This window comes from Ceratotherium simum, chromosome 10 (assembly GCF_057802395.1).
Source record: "Ceratotherium simum simum isolate JZ-2026a chromosome 10, ASM5780239v1, whole genome shotgun sequence".
Classification (NCBI taxonomy): domain Eukaryota; kingdom Metazoa; phylum Chordata; class Mammalia; order Perissodactyla; family Rhinocerotidae; genus Ceratotherium; species Ceratotherium simum.
The window spans coordinates 28,588,270-28,601,888 of NC_141909.1; positions in this window are offsets into that span (position 1 = coordinate 28,588,270).

Here is a 13,619-nt window from a genome sequence, read left to right on the forward strand (position 1 = left end):
AGAGATGGGAGTTTACTCTATAGAAATCAGGGAGCCATCAAAAGACGGACATGTTTTTGTTTGGAGGCAGTGAAGTGACACAAGTAAGGCTTCAAGAAAAGTCTAAAAGCCCAGGCACGATGAATTGCAAAGGATGGGAGTGTTCACTGGGAGAAAGTGATGTTCGGAGACCAGCCCTAAAATATTGAAATATTATTGGCCAAATAAGACTGGATAGCATTGGATTTTGGAAATAAGGAGAAATAATTAAGAAACTTTTTAAATACTCGGCTGGGGAAAGATTGAACTAATTCATAGCGGAGTGCCAAATAGAGCAATAAGTTAAGTAAGGGTTTCCAGTTGAGCATGGGTAAATAGGAGAATGGAGATGAAAAGAGTTGGTTTGACTGGGAAAATGAGGTATTTAATTATGCATACATTTTATTTGAGATGCTAGTAAAATAGAGTTGATGATAATTACAGGAGTTTTAGTTAAATTTTTTATGTTGAATGAAATTATGGGTGAGAAGAAGATTTGGAGAAATGTATATATTTAAGGAGTTATGGAAACGAGAGGTGAAAATGGATGCAAAATGTCAAAGAACCTGAAGAGTGTTCCTTCTGGGAAACCAAGGGAAACGAGCATGTCACAGAGGGACTTGCCCAATGAATAAAATGCTGCCGAATGGGGGAGGAAGAGAATCTTCAGATAGGACCCATTTATGTGGCATGTATTACTCCCAAACTTGTCTGCATGTAGTTTATTTGTTTTTAAATAGGGTTTATTTCTGACATCCAATTCACAGGAAGATATTAATTTTATTTTGTTGATGAAATAATAATTCATCAGTTTTAATGTCAGCTTTTATTTCATTAGAATCTATCTCTATGTTTCACAAGTTTATCCAGCAAATTATCCAGCGTCTGGGATACTATCTGGCCTGGAGAAATCACTGAATAACGGTTTGTTGGATAAAAGTATGACATTGGTGTGGGGGATACTATGCAGGTATGGTTGGGAGTCAGAATGAAAGGGATTTGGAGAACATTGAGAAAGTAAAGTAAGGAGTCTATTTGAACAGTCTGGACTTTATGTAGGTATAATGTTTATTATTTATAATAATGAAGATTAAGAAATGAGAGTGGGATAAGGTAGGGTGGAGCTTTGGAAAATAATGTCACAGGTTTTCTCAACTTTATCACAAAATTTATTAGGTTCTATTGCACATCTTTAAATCTTTCACTTTTAGGTATGTTCACCTTGTCTTTATTTCACAAATTTTTCTGGAGTCTGGAATTCCATTTCATCAAAGTATCAGTTTAAAAAGTCAATAATTCCTTTAAATATTACTGTGTTTTCAAATATAAATTGGAACTTTAAAAGCCTTTAACTAATGAAAAGCCACATATGGTAATTTGAAATCCTACCAAAAAAAGTCGATGCCAATATATGCAAAATATTCCTATAGGTTACCAAAGCCACATTTAATAAAAATGTAAATCCAGTAAAAGTTTCTAATAATTCTGCTTAATTAAAATTTTACCCATGTATAACGAATTATTAGGAAATATTCCCTTATTTCTTCTTACCAACACCTACATGGTGTGGCTCTCTCCTCACCTCTGCCCCACTCTTACCTTATTAATAAGTTATTTGTGTTTCTGACAAGGTAAATTAAAGCCAAGTTTTTGTGTTATTCTGCCCTCTTTCTCACCCCTAACCTGAACTTGGCATTATGACAGTTGGGAAAGAGGAAGGTGACGTCAGCTCTTCTTTGAGCTTTTGAGTCCCTTCCTTTCAATTTCCTCTGCTGTTTCACCCATCTTGGGTTACTTTCTTTGGCTCTTGATGGAAAGTAACCAACATGATAGGATGAAAGAGTTATATAAAGGGTTTAACTTTGAATCTTAAAGCCCACGCTTACAATTTTAAGGCAAATTTCAGAGCAACATGGGGACTTCCAGTGCTCAGCACCAGCAATTTTAGTGTGAGGAGCAAAGGCATTACATACTTGGAATCTTCGTGGTGTTTTTTTTTTTCTTTTTCTTTTTTTTGCTTTGCTTTTGAGTTAATCTCCTTTTCATACATCTGCCCATCTGGAAAATTCCCTAGGACAGATATTTGAAGTAGAAATTTGTGCTATCCAGCCTTGAGTGTTACCTGTATTTCCCGAGACTTGTCCAAATTCTTTGCAGATTAATATGGGTCAATTGTACTTCTCCTTAAAATCTTCTATTTCCTCAAATTTGAATATTTTGTGTCCTGAGTAACTCTTGTAACTTTAATGGCATATAGTCTCCTATACAAGCCATATCTTTGTATTAGAAAAGCTTGACTGCCCTTACTTTAAGATTCTCCTAACCTCTTTAAATGGATAGTATTTGTAAATTTCAACATTGTTTTGAAGATGATGCTGTTTCTTTTTTACTTAAGGGACAAATACATCTCACTGTTGATCTTCAAGATTTTTTTTCCCACGTGTGTTGTCATTTGACTGCAACATCAAATCCTGCCAGTAGAGAAGATTCTGTGCCTCAATGAGTTTTTTTCCACTTTCCAAAATCTTAGCAATTGTTTTTGGTTCACTTAAAAAGTTGTGAAGTTTCTTTCCTAACTGTAGTTTTCCCTCTTCCTCTTAGTAAACCTGATTCCCTGATGGGGGTGTTTCCATGGAGGATGAGCCTTTAGTGTGTGGTAATTTGGTCAAGTTTTTCCTCCACTATATATAATTAAGATGAAAAATTCTGTATGTAAGATGAGCATGAGTTTCCATTCATCTTTGTTTGTTTCTTTGTTAACTAATTCCACTCACTTCTAGTGGTTAATTCAAACTCTACAGCTAAAATCTTCATTTTTGCTTGCCTAATATTCATTGGAGACCCTTAGCCAGAATAGACAGCCACAAAAAGGCATCTCTAGATGTTCTGCAGACAAACCATAGTAACAAGTGGGTTACTATGGTTACATTTTCATTTTTCTCCATTTATCATTTTTCTTACCTCTCCTCACTCAATTCCCAAAACTCACAAAGAAACAAATAAGGGGGCCGGCCCGTGGCTTAGCGGTTAAGTGGACGCGCTCCACTACTGGCAGCCCGGGTTCGGATCCAGGGCGTGCACCGACATTCTGCTTCTCCGGCCATGCTGAGGCCGTGTCCCACATACAGCAACCAGAAGGATTTGCAACTATGACGTACAACTATCTACTGAGGCTTTGGGGGAAAAAAAGGAGGAGGATTGGCAATAGATGTTAGCTCAGAGCCGGTCTTCCTCAGCAAAAAGAGGAGGATTAGCATGCATGTTAGCTCAGGGCTGATCTACCTCACAAAAAAAAAAAAAAAAAGAAGCAAATAAGAACTTACTTGAGAGCACTTTGTGGAGTTGGTTCTCAGAGAGGTACCACACTGAACCTTATAAGCTGATCCTGACAAAGTTGCCTCCTTGCTCCTATAAGTTGGTGAACATAATGATAAAGAAGAGGAGAAGATTGAAATAAAACAAAAACAAGAACCACAACAAGAAATAGAATTTGGTCATCCAGTCCTGCACCATTTACTTGTGTCTGGTACTACCAATCTGAAACCCAAAAACTTAACACAATGCAGCTATGCCTATTTTAACGTGAATTCATCTTCACCCTAGGAATAAATTTCCTATCATCACCAAAACCATATTCTCATTAATTTGATGCCTTTGATTTAATTTATTTCCAATACAAGGGCCTAATTTCTCATGGGTAAGGTATTGGTTTGAGATTCCAAAGTAAGTCCATTTCACAAACCTTGTCAAGGCAGACCAAAGATAGAGATGATCAGGGTCATAAACCCTGAAGACCTCTATATCTCCTAATGATTCATGTGTGAAAAACTCAGAGTAAACAGTCTAGGAAAATCACTATATAATTGTTGGTTTGGGGATGCACGTGTGAACAACATAAAGTGTCCTATACTGTCATTGCCTTGAATTCTATGTATTTCTCATCCTTGAGGCCAAACAGGGCAGTAGGGGAGAAGTAAAGTAATTTTTAGATTAAATCCCACCTAACCCCATGCTCATAGACACATAAGTGTTAAATGGAGATAGAATGGAGAAAAAAATCATAGAAATTTCTATACAAAATAGTGCATTTTGTTTCTTCCTAAATTCTGATGGCTCATTCAAGGTAATGATGTTTCTTCTTGGGTATTGTGAATATCTATGAAATAAACCAATTTACATAAATATTTCAAATAAAAAGCATTCTATTTGACAACTTGATAAGATCAGTACTCTGACAAATCTTTTATATCTATGGCAGGAATAGACAGGAATGATACAAATATATTAATGTTAGTATTAATTTCACTCTTTCAATCACCAGGCCATGAATAACAGGGAAATGGGATCAATGTACAGGTAGGATCTTTCTCAAATATCACAGAAATTGGTAGGAAGAGTACACAAGTGGCAGATCAAGATAGGGTCAGTAGCAGATATGAAACTAGAAGGTTGTGCTCTTCAACCCCATTTTATAATAAGAAAGACAAGGCCCACAATAATAAAATTAACTAGTCATAGTTAAACTCTAATGAAGTGACAGAGCCAGGTGTAAAGTTTAAGTCTTTTAACTTCCAGTACAATATTCTTTCCACTGTATTATAAAAGAGATGCAGTGGCCATTTCTTATCATCTTGTGCTGCATTTTGCTGTGCTTAGGGAATCCTCCACCTAATTAGACAAAGAATATCTCCCATAATTGTGGTTGAAAATGCCAGATATTTATGTAACCTCACATGCAACTAAGGCATGGATGCACGAAATCAGTAGTCAATCAGATGCTCTCAGTACAGACTTCAAAATAGAAACGCGTAGGGCAGGGAAACCAAGAGTTTGCAGAACCGGTCTGGTGAAAGCAGTGGCATCAATAGCAGGCATGTCCAAAGTCTTGACATAACTGTACACGGTTCTGGAAGCAATGTCCAGAGTCCGTCTAATGATGCTAGATTCACAGTGAAAGCTGTGGGATTTTTGTCTACTTGTGGTGGCAGTGGTGTCTTCACAGGGCCAATTCAGAGACCTAATTTTGATTGTGTGTCAGATACAGAACAAACAGGAAAGCCGAAAGATGGCCCAAGAATAAATAAGTCACATATGTCATGCGATTTTTTGCCTCAGCCCAGATGCAGCGCTTTTTCCTTGTCAAGCAGGCTTCAAGACACCTCTAGCCTTAGGGTCTCTTGCAAGCTATAGATCTGGCTGGAGTGCAGTATGAACAGCCATCGACTCAATCAGATCTTGCTATAGGGGGCTTGGTAACAAGGAGTAAAGTTAATTCATTTGTCATGTTTTTCTTATTTTAGTTTTCATGCTTATTTTCTTTTTAAATATGTGTTAGAAACTAGTAAAAAGTATAGTAAATTCAGAAATGAAAAAATAGCAAAAGGGAAAATTAATTGGTTCATATCTGACTGTACATTCATAATGAATCTGGGTGGAACAAGAAATATCACACTACTTAAGGAATTGCATAATTCGTAGTCCAACCACTGAGATTAAGTAACTCAAATGTGTACTGATCATTTGTTTGCCATTTAACTATCCAAATAAATGATTGCTATGAATCCAGCTTGTTTAAAATAGAAGTTTGAAAGATGTGATGTTGAATCAAGCTCCCTGCTTTTTGTTGTGTTTTGTCACTGTGCACTGGTGTAAACAGTTGCCATGTTTCATGGAAGGTGTTGATGCAACATCGAGTGTGATTTAGGACCATTCTCTGTGACAGAAATTTCTGTAGCTTCCAAAATAACATTACTGTCTCCAACTTCTCTGAGCTTTCTGAGAAAGTGATCTGTGATATTGTGATTTATAATAAAAAAAAATATGTATTTGTTCTTCATCCCATTTCTAGCACAGAGCTCCTAAAACCCTTTGGAGAGTGGAGTGCTAAGAGAGAACATGGAAGTTCCCTGCCCTTTCCCCATACCTTGCCCTGTGCATCTCTTTCACCTGCCCTTTCACAAGGTAAATCCTCTTATAATAAACTGGTAATCTAGTAAGTAAAATGTTCCTCTAAATTCTGTGAGTTGCTCTAGCAAATTAGTCAAACCCAAGGTGAGGGTCCTTGGAACCTCCATCTATAGCCAGTTGGCCAGAAGCATAGGTAGCAACCTGGGCTTGCAACTGATGCCTAAAGTGTTGGGGGGGGAGCAGTCTTGTAGAACTAAACCCTTAACCTGTGGAATCTGACACTACCTCTGGATAGATAGTGTCAGAATTGAGTTGAATTGCAGGACATCCAGCTGGTGTTCAAGAATTGTTCATTACGGGGCTGGCCCAGTGGCATAGTGGTTAAGTTCGCCTGCTCTGTTTCAGGAGCCCAGGGTTTGCAGGTTCAGACCCGGGGTGTGGACCTACCCACCGCTTATCAGGCCATGCTGTGGCAGGTGTCCCACATATAAAGTTGAGGAAGACAGACACGGATTTTAGCCCAGGGCCAATCTTCCTCAGCAAAAAGAGGAAGATTGGCAATGGATGTTAGCTCACAGCCCATTTTCCCCACCAAAAAAAAAAAGAATTGCTTGTGGGTGTGGTGGAACCCCTCCCCCATCATTGGAATTGGTGCAGAATATTTTAGATCTTTTATTTGAAATATATGGCTTTCCTGCTCCAGAAAAATAAGGTTTATAAATCTCCCTATTTGGAGTAAGTTTGTGTATTGGCCATAACATATCCTATCTCCAGGAACATAAAACAAAAGAAAAGAAAATCATATGAGTGGGAGCGAAAACTATACTAACTACGTATGTGATTACAATTGTCCCCATGTTTCTGCAAACCTGGTATCTTTCCTTTCATCCTTAGTATTTGCTGATTTCAATTCTTAAAAATTCTTAGACTTATTTTTCATATCCTCCACAGTGTCTAATGTAGTATCTTGCATGTAGGTGTTTAATTATCAGCTAGTGTCAATCAAATCTTGATGCAAAATATCAATCCATTACCAAAATTATCAACTACCCTTTCAATTTAACAAATTTCAATTTATGAAATGCCAAAACAAGGAATATAATTGATGTTTGACAAATTATCCAAATTTTTTACATTAGCAAGTCCAGAAGGTAGCAGGGGCAAATCATGAATATTTGTAATTGTTTTCGATAAAAATGTCTGTAATTATCTTGCATAACTTCTGACTTTATATAATTTACTGTTCATTATAACAATATTCACTTGCCACATTAATATTCTGGCTTTATTTTCCCTATTTAAAAATTTCAATGCTATAGTGTTGTCTATTGGGTAAGTCAAGGAATATATGAATTGGAAATTATTTTGACAACACTAAGGAGCACGTCTTATTAAATATATTAAGAATTTTACATATCTTGTTATCCATATTATACTTAGCATAGTAGAACTCAATTAATAAATATTGTAGAATAAAAAATAAATACAATTTTATTAAGTAAATTATTAAGCAAAAATTGAATTTTGAAGACAGTATCATCATTTATTTATTAAATAACCACTATTTCAAAGCACTTTCCTTGTATCATCAAATAATCCCTATGAGTCAGATATTAACAACTTCCTTTTAGACTAGAGACATTGAGAGTGTGTAAGATTTAAGGCCTTACAACAGTAAGGAGTTGAGCAAGTATTCAAATAATCTTGTGTTTTTTCACCCAACTATGACTTAGTGGCTTTCTTGCAGAATTTAATGAATATTATATATGGACAATACATATAAAAGTTGTTTATTTTCATCCCATAAACAATTTCACCACTTTGAATTATGTTAACTGTCTTAAGTAGAATAGACTATCTCATTTCCTATTCATTCAGAAAGGTGAAAGGAAATTATCTATGCCCACAAGGACAGTAAGAAAAAATAGTGCGAGTTCCAATGAAGAGTATTCTATATCTGAAATTTTGCAAGAATAAAACTTCATCAAGGAGAACACTTCCCTTATCATAATGTCTTCCAGGCTTATCCTTATGCCAGTCACAGAAGGACAAATACTGCATGAGTCCACTTACATGAGGTATCTATAATAGTCAGACTTATAGAAACAGACGCTACTGTAGTGGTCGCCAGGGCTGGGGGGTTGGAGAAATGGGGAGTTGTTGTTCAATGAGTATCAAGTTTTCAGTTATGCTAGATGGGTAAATTCTGCAGATCTGCTGTAGAACATATTGCCTATAGTTAATAATATGGCATTGTGCACTTCAAAACTCACTGAGGTAGATCTCATGTTAAGTGTTTTTACCAAAAAAAAAAAAAAAGAGAGAGAGAGAGAGGAGAGAGAGAAAGGCACAAGGAAACTTTGGAAGGTGTTGGATACATCTAATAGCTTGCTTGTGGTGTTTGCATATGTCCAAAGTCATCAAATTGTACACACTAAATATGTGCATTCTTTGTATATCAATTAGATCTCAATAAAGCTGGTTTTTAGAAAAAGGAAGACACTTCCCACTTAACTGGATTTGTGCTATTTTAATATAATTTATCTATTTCATACCATCTTTCCATTTACTAAGAACAAAAAGACGAAGACTTCCTGGGTACAAGTCTGTTGGCACTCTAGAAGCAGCCATGAGCCTTGACAGTGTGGCTATAGAGTTGAGGAGTGAAACAAGGAATACAGAGGTCCATCCAGTAAATACATAGGATACTTAACTCAGCTAGATACAGATACCACTAACATAATGAGCAGCTCCTCCATGTCAGGCACTATGCTAATAACTCTCATCTAATCTTTCATATCTATTAGGTCTAGCAATTGACCAATGAGGAGCTGGCACGGCAGACGAAGACAAAGAAACATATGATAATGTAAGCAATCATTGTAACCACAAATCAAAGGAACTTAATATATCTTGGCAGTTGCCTGTCACTTCTTGTTTCAACAGTGGTCCATGCCTGTACTAAAGCACTTCTCCTGAATTCTTACATCCTTTCCCACAATGCTCTGCTCCACCTTATCCTTGCTTCTTTGTCTTGAGCTCTGCTGTAATCTTCCTCACCTCAATTTTTCATCATTTAAACTTCCACCTCTTTCAGGAAATCCATGCATTATGGCTTACCCAGAATGGACAACCCTTCTTCAACCAGGAAAATAAAATGGTTTCAGAAACCCACAGCAGTACAAATCCCAAAGTTTGAGTATTGGAGTCTGAAATGATAACACATGGTATGTGTAGGTAGGGCTGCCAAATCTCCTCCCCTGGGAGTCTCTCCACGATTGTGTGGTAAAGATGTCTCACACCTCTCACGGCCTTAATTTCTCACAGTCCCCTCTTGAACACATACACACGCACATGCACACACAGACAAACCCATACACACACATATACTATACATCTCCAGGAAATATTTTCTGAAGATATTGTAATTAAATTAAGGTATAAACAGAATTTCTCCAGAGGGCACACAAACCTCTGAGATTTTTATTGCCCCAAAAGGCAGATAAGCATTTTACATCATTATTTAGGGTAGGTTTGGCTTCCCTTTGCATTAATAGCTATCTCCAGATATTGCCCAATGATGTACTAGTGCATCTAAAGCAAGCCCATGAAAGTGCCTGCTCTGGGGTCCTCAATTCAGCCTCTCTAACCCTCCAGAATGCAAAATAAACTGTGATTGAAAAATAGCTCTTGGTTTTCATTCCATTACAAAATAAAACTAAGTAAATAAGTTGAGCACATAAATTCCACATAAATGTCAATCTTTAGTTAGAATACATTAGGATCACAGAATCCATTCATCTGCTTGTTCACATTCATCCAATAAACTCAGAAACAAGACTTTTGATGATCTATCTCCTAATTACCTTTCTAGGTTCCCATAATTATTCTTAGAAAATTCCTTGAATATCCTGGAACAAGTGTGTAAGATTATTTTATGTTCTGACTTTTCTCTGACTGGGTTCGCTACCCTTTTCCTACTCCACAGCCTAGCAAATTATATTAATTCAAGCCTCAATTCCTATTATGTAGTCTTCACAAAACCCAAACAGTCTCCTTTACCTTGCAGAAAATGTCATTGCATCCCATGTGCCTCCATTGTACCTTGCAGGGTCTATCAATGTCCCTGAAACGTTATTCCACTTACTTAGTTTCATGTTTTCCTAATGGACTATATTTCCAAGATTTATCATAAGTTCTGGCGCATATTAGGTTTTCAATATATACTTAATGAATAAGTGAGTAAATAATAAATATTACATAACAAATTTCATAAAATATCCATATTAGTTTGAGTTCACCCAAAAGTAGAGCCTCAAACAGGCAGGTAGTTTATGTGGAAGTGATCCCGGGAATAAAAAGTGAGAGAGTAGGGATAGCAAGGCAGGTCTGGAAGAATGGACAATCTCAGGTTGAGTTTTTTAGATCTGGTCAGCTAAGAAACATATAGAGAATTGTCTCTCCAAACTTTCAGGTTGTGTTTGCACATAGGCTGAGCAGACTCCTGCAGGCTCAACTTCTGAGAAGAACGTGAGGCAGAAAATTAGAGAAATATGTAATGAACATTTGAGGTGGGATGCTTTCAATGAATAGGGAACTTTTCACCACTGCTGCAATTCAAGTCAGAGCTGGACCTACAGATGTGACATGGGGTATCCATAGTATCTGCTACAGTTTCATGAAAGGGGTCTTCAGATATCCTATGCAGATAATTAATGGCTTCTATGTACCAGGCACTAAACCATAATTTCTATCTTTTCTTTCACTTCCAACATGTTTTGAGACGTTTTATATGAATGTGTTTTCACAATAATTAAATGCAAGTAAATTCAATGTAACATTTATGCAGTCATTTTAAAAAATCAATTTTACTGAACTATATTGATTTTCTAAATTATTTCCTTTTCAACCAGCTGTTGTGCATTGGAGAAGTTCACAACTAGAGGTTGAGAAATTGAATATAACCTACTAAAGCACCTGGCTGAGCTCGGTTTATAAAACGCCATACGACGTTCTATTGCTAATGTTATTGAATGGTTGAAATGCTTGCACTAGATTCTTATCAAGTAGTGTCAACCAATCTTTTATTTAATCATTGCCCAATACTCTTCATAAAATTCAGAAAATACTGGTGACATACACTAATTTCTCTTCAGATTAACCACATCCTTCCTTTGTTAAACAGAAATCTGAAGCTCTACATACTTTATAATTTTATTCCGCATGAGTAAAATAAACTACATTCTAGGCATCAAGAACTACTGAAATTGGATTAAATTGTTCTAAGTTCTAATTACATTGATTACAGAAAAATAATATGCATTGGGCTCCTGAAAAAATATCTTAAGCAACGTCAGATGCAAACGGCAATGGCACAATCGGCTCACAACATCCTATGAAATCAAAAGATTTCCTCTAAACTTCGAGGAATCATACTCTTGTTTGTAATTCCAGAACTATCTGTGATTACTTTCTTTGAGCTGGTGAGGTTTGTTAGAAAGGGAGCAGAGTTAGATTGACATCACATGGCTTCCTATAGAAAATGTGGTCTCTGGACCAGCTGCATGGACATGACCTGGTTGTGAGAAATGTAGAAATTCGGGCTGCTCTCCAGATACACTGAATCCCAGTCTGCAATTCTAAAGGATCCTCAAGTAATTCATATTCGTTTGAAGTTTGAGAAACATAGCTCTAACTGATAGTTGTTTCTATTGAAGGTATATCTTATTTATGAAATTGGAGGTAGGTGAAGATAATGTTCTTTGCTTTATACCAGTTGGGCCAGAGGCTTTCTTTCCCTGGCTAGTACAAATGAGAAATAAACCTGTTGGGTGGCTACCCAACAACTATTCCCAACTTCTTCCCTTCTAACTTGATTCAGTTATCCTGCCTCTTTGACAAGGCCAGGGTCTTCAAAAACAATAACAATATCCCTGGTGTTGTGGAGTGAACCATGACTATTTTAAACCAATTCCATTGTTTCCTTCTTTTTACCTCATATTGGTTTAGGCTTGGGCATGTGGCAATATTCTAAGCAGATTTATATTAATCTTGTGCATTGTAAGAATCTTGTAGAAAGAATCCATAGAGAAGTACAGGTCAAAGTAATTATACACTAGAAGAAATCAGCGAAGACCAAGAAAATGGTATGTCAGAATTTGGGGGGGAAAAAAACATAATATTCAACTGTAAAATACTGATAAATTTTTTTTCCTATTAATATATATTGTTGTTTATTTTCTCTTTATACTTGCTCCTAATGACTCTATTACCCACAGACAAAAATGTGTTATGAAGAAATCAATATATCATCATCTTAAACTTAGAGGTAATATTTAAATTACATTGGAAAAAAATCTGTCTTCTCTCAGATGAGCTTTTGCATTTTGGAAACTTTCATGAGATCTGGAGTTGGTTAAATGAGTAATGTTGACATTAAATTTAAGGAAGTCAGAAGGTTCTGTATTTGAAAAGGGGTTTCAGAGAAGTTACAGAGCTAAGGCCATGCTGCGTTATAGTAGACCTGGGGAAAAGGCAGTGCCGACTTGCTCAATGAATCTCCTTTCCCTGTTGGCATAACCCTGGGAAATGAGAGTAGAGGTTTTACCTCCACAATTTTCTAACTAAAATATCTGCGTTCTGGAAACCTTAGACTGTCAATCCCCCATAAAGAAATATCTTTCTCAAGATCTGATTCTAAACATCAAATAAGCAACCATGGATTTAGCAGGGAAAAACAACATACTATTTTTTTCCCCAGTAATTTTATTGAGATCATATTGGTTTACAACTGTGTAATTTTGGGTGTACATTATTGTTTATCAATTTCTGAATAGACTTCATCATGCTCACCACAAATAGTCTAATTTTTATCCAGCACCATACATGTGTGCCCTTTTACCCCCTTTGCCCACCTCCCAACCTCCTTCCCCTTTGGTAACCACTAATCTATTCTCTTTATCCATGTATTTGTTATCTTCCACCTATGAGTGAGATCATGCAGTATTTGCCTTTCTCTGTCTGGCTGATTTTGCTTAACATCATACTTTCAAGGTCCAACCAACAACACAGTATTTTTAAAATTGGAAATTAATTTTTAGTAAAGTCTCCAGGCCCTCTCTCTCTATCAATAAATTTTCAATTAGTAACAGTTAATTCCAAATAGAATAATGGACTGTATCAAAAGATTTGTTCATTTAAAATTTAGAAAAATTTCTAATCTGAGAGAACTTCAGTGGTTACCCAGTCCAGTGGTATAATTTTATAAGTGAAAGAATTGAAATCAGAGAATTTAGGGGTTTTCCCAAAGTCACACCTAATTAGTGTCTAGACCCCATGTTTCTTACCACTTAGTCTTATGCTTCACCCTGCCTCTCACTCTCAGAATCACCAATGTCTCCAATGAATCATCTGACGGTTCACAGCACATTTCTACTTGTGTATTAGTTATATGAAAACGGCATGCTTAATTTCAGACTCTGGGCATATGTGAAGAAATAAACCACATTGATATCCTAACAGGATAAGAAACATCTTATTTCTGATTGTGTACATGTTTGTTTACTAAAGAGGTTTGTTTCCAAAGTTTTTGGTTGGTCATAGAGTGAATGTAATGATTACTTGTTCCTCTTCTATACACTATAAAAAGTGTTGACTCATTTACAGATTTTCAAAAGAACTATACTTTCCAAATT